The 7,119-nt window shown below is 33.8% G+C and overlaps 1 pseudogene; it reads right to left on the bottom strand.

The window, feature by feature from the left end:
• Positions 1 to 1,146: 1,146 nt before the first annotated feature.
• On the bottom strand, positions 1,147 to 4,133 carry LOC120133654 (annotated as a pseudogene).
• Positions 4,134 to 7,119: the final 2,986 nt, after the last annotated feature.

Below are 7,119 nucleotides of genomic sequence, written 5' to 3'. Positions count from 1 at the left end.
TTGTTTATATGTGTATATATTTTTGGGCACGAACCAAGTTATCTCCGTGATAAATGAATTATTATTATTTTTTTAGGGCTCGGGTTCGAACACCATAGATACAAATGTTGAAAGGTTGAGAGTGGTATTTGAACTTATATTGTAGTGGCGGATCTAGAAATTAAAAAACGAGAGTCTAAAATTTTAATACCCTATTCTAAAAAATTTTGGGTATGCAAATTTTTTTTCTATTCCTATTAACAAATTAAACTAAATTTAACACTTTTCTCAAAATAATGGGTGTGCAATGGCTCCCCATGTACATCCGCCCCTGATATATTACCTTGTACTTACTCCATATTAATTAAAAAATGTATATATTTTTGGGTAAATTGTGTGTTTAATATCTAAACTATCAATTTTGATCCGTTTTATTACCTAAACTTTTATTTTTTTTAAAAAAAAATCATACCTAAAGTTTAATTTTTGTTTTATTTTAGTACTCATGTTCAAAATTTACGTTATGTTTTGAATTTTTTTTAAAAAAAGTTTAAGTACGCAAACGAATCGAAATTGATAGTTTAGGTACTAAATTGTCAACAACATCAAAAAGAAAAATTAATTAAATATGGTAACGTTTAGATCATTCATTTAACTGATTCTTGCTTATAGATACCCTGCAAGTTGCGTCATTGTCGAGCAATTTTGATATTACTAACTTAATGGTAAGTAAATTAAGTTCTAATAATCTTTTTTTGTTATTGATATTATGTGTAATCCTTGGTCCCGTTCTAGCTATTGCACATCTTTTACATATCATTATACAGAGTAAAATTTATTTCATGAATCATGTTCACCGTGTTATAGTCTTAATCAATAAAAACTACATATCTTTTATCTATTTTATGTCATTGATCGGTTTATAATTAAGTTTCAAATAAGTATCCATTTTAATATTTGCGTGAGAAAAAATAAAAAATTATCTTTGGAGATAATGACGTAGAATAAAAAAGTAAAATGAGTGATTTTTTACTAGTTGAAATTATGGATGACGCGATCATTAACGAGTTTAAATATTAATTTGTATTTGAAACTAAAGTACATGTTTATATATATAGGGATTGGTTTGATTACATGCACTAGGCTAATTAATTTTAGATAATTTTCCTAAGCAGCCCACAAAAAAAAGTTACAATTGTTCAATTGTGGTATTCGGTTCATGCAATAGTAAGCATGGCTCCAAGACCTTATCAAAAAGAGGGGAGCCACCACTCCCCAAAATCGCATTACAAACCCTGCAACCATGCTCAAATAAAACCCATTCAGTTTACTTCTTCCTATGTTGTCTCCATTCTTTGTAGCATCGATCGGAACACCATCAGTGCTGCAGTTTTTACTGACAGGAGGCCCGCAGAGATGATTGCCCATGAAGGAAGAGTTATCAAAGCTTTGAAGTTGAGCGGCTGTTGGGATCGGTCCTGTCAGGTTGTTGTAGGACACGTTGAAGTGATTCAAGAAGTTCAAATTGGACAGACTTGAAGGGATTCCACCATGCAATTGATTCCTCGACAAATCAAGAGATTCCATCGACGTCAAGTTGCCAATGCTGTCTGGTATATTTCCCGTTAGGAGATTCCCTGACAAATTTAATGACAGTAGCCCATTGAGTCTCCCAAGTTCTTTGGGAATCTCTCCTATGAGACTGTTATCTGAGAGATCCATTCTGGAAACAAGTCCCAGTGTGGTACTATACTCGTTCTCTCTTCCTTTCATCAACCAATACCGCACCCATCAAGTTAATGATAGAATCTTCTTCATAATTGTAGAACCACCCAAAGTTACTAAATTTTTGTTTAGTGGCCATTGCACTTAAATTTCTTAAACAATTTGGAATAGCTCCTGAAATGTTGTTGTGTCTAAAGTCTAAGTTCTGAAGAGATTGAAGAGCGCAAATTGTATGAGGAATATGCTCTTCAAAGGTATTCTTCCACTGAAATGACTTTCACTGAGATCAAGAATAACCAACTCCGTACAATTTTTCAATGTGGAGGGTAATTCTCCAAACATGCTATTTTTTCCGAAGGTTTAGCATTTCAAGACTTGTATAACCCAAAGAAAATGGAATTTTTCCTGTCAAGTTGTTGTTTCCCCAATTCAAGAACAACTCCTGTCAACAGCTCCAGCAATCTAGAATTTCTCCAGAGAGAAGATTTGTATCAATGTGAAGAATGTGAACTGATGTCATTGATGATTTGCAAACAAATTCAGAAAGGGATCCTGAAAATAAATTTCTTGACGGACTTAAATGTAGGTCTGGAGGTATTGGCTCATAGAATTGGTTTGGCAAGAGTCTTGGAAATGGACCAGAGAATCGGTTTAAACTCGGGTCGACAATGTCTTCTACATTCAAATATGAAATCCTTCCAGTAAGTTGATTAGATGAAAGATTTAGAATTTGAAATTGAGTGGGAATGATCAAAAACCAAGTGGGAATGACATTTGAAAGTCCTGCGTGGGAGATGTCTAAACGAGACAACTTTTGGAACTTCAACAACTGAGGATGCCATTGACTCAATTCGATAACTTCACATTGAAATGGGGGAATCCAACTTGAGTTTGGCTCAAATCTCATCATGTTTTCGGATGCCATCAAAGTTGTCAACCTCGTGAGATTAAAAAAATGAGTTTCTGATACAACTCCTTCCAATTGATTTTGCTCAATATCTAGAACTTCTAAATTTTTCAACTGCCAAAAACTTGGAGGAAAAGTACCATTTAATTGATTTTCTGAAACATCAAAGAGCTTCAAAGATGATAACTCCCCTATCGACAATGGAATGAGACCATAAATGTTGTTTTGAGCAAGGGACATGTGAGCTAAATTTTTAAATTGCACAAGTTGATCTGTTAAATGGCCAAAAAGTTTGTTATTTGCCGTACTTAACGACTCTAAGCTATCTAAACAACATTTAGACAGAGTCTGTAGGATTTTTGATATGTCTTGATCAATTCTATTAGATGTCAAATCCATCTCCTTCAATTTGTAAACATCTCCCAAAGAGGTTGGTACTTTTCCTTACAGTTGATTATCTGAAAGATCAAGGTGAATGAGAGAGCTCAAGTGACCAATGGCACTCGAAATTTGACCTTGAAAATTGTTTCCAGTAAGACCAAGGAATTGAAGATGGTTTAAACTATACAAAGAGTTGGGTATGGAAACTTTGTATGGGTTGAAATCTTCAAGCGACATAAGGGCACTAAGATGGAGGACTTCAAGAAACTAGATGTTCCCAAAGTAATATGGAATTGGGCCTTTCAAATAATTGACAGTAAGATCAATGGACACGATACCATGAAGACCAAATATCGACATAGGAAATGAAGATAATTGGTTCACAGAAAGATCAAGAACGACTAGTGATTTGGTAGAATTGATAGTGCTGATCGGAGAGGGATCATCTTGTAACATGCAATCAGACAAGTGCAACTCTAACAGAGAAGGAAGATTGGATAATGTTACCTATAGCCAATCAGTTGCTTTACGAAGATCCACTTCACTCAAATCAAGGTACTTCAAGAAAGAAAGTCCAGAAACCCATTGAAGACTCTTCTTCCAATAAATAATTACCTTCGAGGTCAAGATACTGCAACTCTGAGAGATTCCCAAGGTTACGAGGAATTGCTCCTCGAAATCTTGCTTGAGAGAGGTTAAGATATGTTAAACTCCCCAGCAAACCCAAAAACTCAGGGATTTGAATGCTGCTAAAATTGTTATTGCTCAACTCCATCCAATTGAGATGCTACAACTCCAGCAGAGAAGGATTTATTTTGCCTCTTAGAGCTGAACGACGGTAAGCTTCCAATTCAGCAAGTGGTACCCGACTAAAAGGAGCTAAAACTGGAGCGACCAAATGCAGTTGGTGGACCTGGCCTGTTGAGTTATGGCAGACAACACCATTCCAATAGCAGCAATCCCCACCTTCAACCTAGGATGATAGTCTGTTCGATGGATCGATCAGATCATTCTTGAACTTCAAAAGAGCATCTCTCTCACTTTCAATGCAAAGCACTTTCGAATTTCCATAGCAGAAGCTAACACAAATAGGCGCAATGAGAAGAAGAAATGAGAATAAGTAAATTGTAATAATTGTCATGGTTGTAATATTTTAATTTAATATCTAAATTTATCCCATCTTCTTATATATTGTAATAGAAATTATACCCATCAAATTATAGTTTTTGTTATTTTTTTGTTAGATCAAAATTTTCTATATATGTTTAGGTAAATTTTAGCATATTGTTTAAAACAAATATTCATTAAATTATATTTTTATGATAAAGAAGAATGATTGATAGATATATTAAAATAAGTTTTTTAATACCTTTTGTATCTATTTTTCCATTTGTAGTTTATCCTTTTATTATTATCTTTTCTAATATTTAAATTTATTTCAGTAGTTAAAAGAATTATTGTTGTTCTTAGAGGTTACAAGTTGGAGCAGCATGATGATTGAACATTTATTGTTAAATAATTGAGAGTATTTAAAACATATACTACTTTATAATAACCTTAACTTGATAGTTAAATAGTTGAGAGTATTTAGAATGCATATTATTTTATAATCACCCTAGCTTAATAAAATAAATTTTATTATTGAGAGTTAAAACATGTATTATCATTATTCCACCTAGACCTGACAAACTTGACCCGAACCCGATTACCCAACCGATTTGACCGACCCAATACTCGATATTAACCTGAATATGGTAATCAAATTTGATCTGATACCCGACCTATACCCGACCCGAATCATATCCAATCCAAAAATTAGTGAAATCAAAAGCAACCCGAATCAAAATTAACCCAAACCGTAAGCAACTTGAACCAAAATTAACATGAACTGAAAGCAACACACACCAAAATTAACCCAAACCAAAAGAAATCTGAACCAATTGATTATTTATTAGATAAGTTGTTAAGGTAATAAAAATACAATTTACGAACAAATTGATTTACTTTTACTTACTCTTACAATTCAATTTTCTTTTTCATAGAGGCCTAAATTTTATGTTTGTTATAAGGTCATCAAAATCTCATAAACGTGCCTGAACATATGCATCAGGTCGTGTCCTTGTGGGAGGGATACAGATAGATATGAGGTCGTGTCCTTGGGTTTTAGTTCTAACAACTTAGAAGGCGAAATTTCAAATGCCATTGCCTGAACTCTCTCATTTATCTTAATCTACCGGCCAATCAGCTATAAGAAAAAGTACCAGCCTCTTTGGGAGATGTTTGCAAATTGAAGGAGATGGATTTGTCATATAATGGAATTGATCAAGACATATAAAAAATCCTACAGACTCTGTCTAAATGTAGTTTAGATAGCTTACAGTCATTAAGTACGACAGATAACAAACTTTTTGGCCATTTAATAGATCAACTTGTGCAATTTAAAATTTTAGCTCATCTGTCCCTTGCTCAAAACAATATTTCTGGTCCCATTCCATTGTCAATAGGGGAGTTATCATCTTTAAAGCTCTTTGATGTTTCAGAAAATCAATTAAATGGTACTTTTCCTCCAAGTTTTTGGCAGTTGAAAATGTCAAAAGTTTTAGATATTGAGCAAAATCAATTGGGAGGAGTTGTATCAGAAACTCATTTTTCATCTCACGAGGTTGACAACTTTGATGGCATCCAAAAACATGATGAGATTTGAGCCAAACTCAAGTTGGATTCCCCCATTTCAATGTAACGTTATCGAATTGAGTCAATGGCATCCTCAGTGGTTGAAGTTCCAAAAGAAGTTGTCTCGTTTAGACATCTCCCATGCAGGACTTTCAGTTGTCTCATTTTTGAACCTTTCCACTAAATTTCAAATTCTAAATCTTTCCTCTAATCAACTTACTGGAAGGATTTCATATTTGAATGTAGAAGACAATGTCGACCTGAGTTTAAACCGATTCTCTGGTCCACTTCCAAAACTGTTGCCAAACCAATTCTATGAGCCAATACCTTCAGACTGATATTTAAGTCCGTCCAGAAATTTATTTTCAGGACCCCTTTCTGAATTTGTTTGCAATTCATCAATAACATCAATTCACATTCTTCACATTGATACAAATCTTCTCTCTAGAAAAATTCTATATTGCTGGAACCGTTGACAGGAGTTGAAGTTCTTAAATTGGGGAAACAACTTGACATGAAAAATTCCATCTTCTTTAGGTCATACAAGTCTTGAAATGCTAAACCTTCAGAAAAATAGCATGTTTGAAGAATTACCCTCCACATGGAAAAATTGTACGGAGTTTGTTATTCATCTCGGTGAAAATCATTAGTGGAAGAATACATGCATGGATTGGTGACACTCTCTAGCCTTTTGGCATTAAGTCTCCGTTCATATAACTTTAAAGAGCATATTCCTCATACAATTTGCGCTCTTCAATCTCTTCAGAACTTGGACTTTGGACACAACATTTCAGGAGCTATTCCAAATTGTTTAAGTGCAATGGCCACTAAATAAAAAGTTAGTAACTTTGGGTTGTTCTACAATTGTGAAGAAGATTCTATCATTAATTTGATGGGTGCGGTATTGGTGATGAAAGGAAGAGAGGACGAGTATAGTACCACACTAGGACTTGTTTCCAGCATGGATCTCTCAGATAACTGTCTCAGAGGAGAGATTCCCAAAGAACTTGGGAGTCTCAATGGGCTACTGTTATTAAATTTGTCAGGGAATCTCCTAACGGGAAACATACCAGACAGCGTTCTTAAATCCATCTCTACACACCATTATCTAATTGGATAATTCTGCGGTACGACATTCGATAGTCTAATTTAAGGTCAAAAACAGTAAAAATAAACACAATGAAAAATGTTATCAGAAAAATATAATATTTTAGGTTGAACATTACTTAAAATTTTTAACTTTTCCCTAATTTGGCTGAACTAAAAATGTTACGAAGAATATAATATTTCCGATTGAACCGAAAATGTTAGGAAAAAGTTAAACTTCTTATGTTACGTGTAATCTAAAATATTATGATTTTTATTGCATTTTTTATTACGTCTATTTTTGTCATTTTAACTTTAAATTAGATTGTTGTTTCTTAGGCTTTCTCAGTTTACTCATTAAATACTTC

The sequence above is a fragment of the Hibiscus syriacus genome, unplaced genomic scaffold (assembly GCF_006381635.1).
Source record: "Hibiscus syriacus cultivar Baekdansim isolate YM2019G1 unplaced genomic scaffold, ASM638163v2 tig00110584_pilon, whole genome shotgun sequence".
Classification (NCBI taxonomy): Eukaryota; Viridiplantae; Streptophyta; class Magnoliopsida; order Malvales; family Malvaceae; genus Hibiscus; species Hibiscus syriacus.
This window is presented reverse-complemented; position numbering and strand designations above follow the sequence as displayed.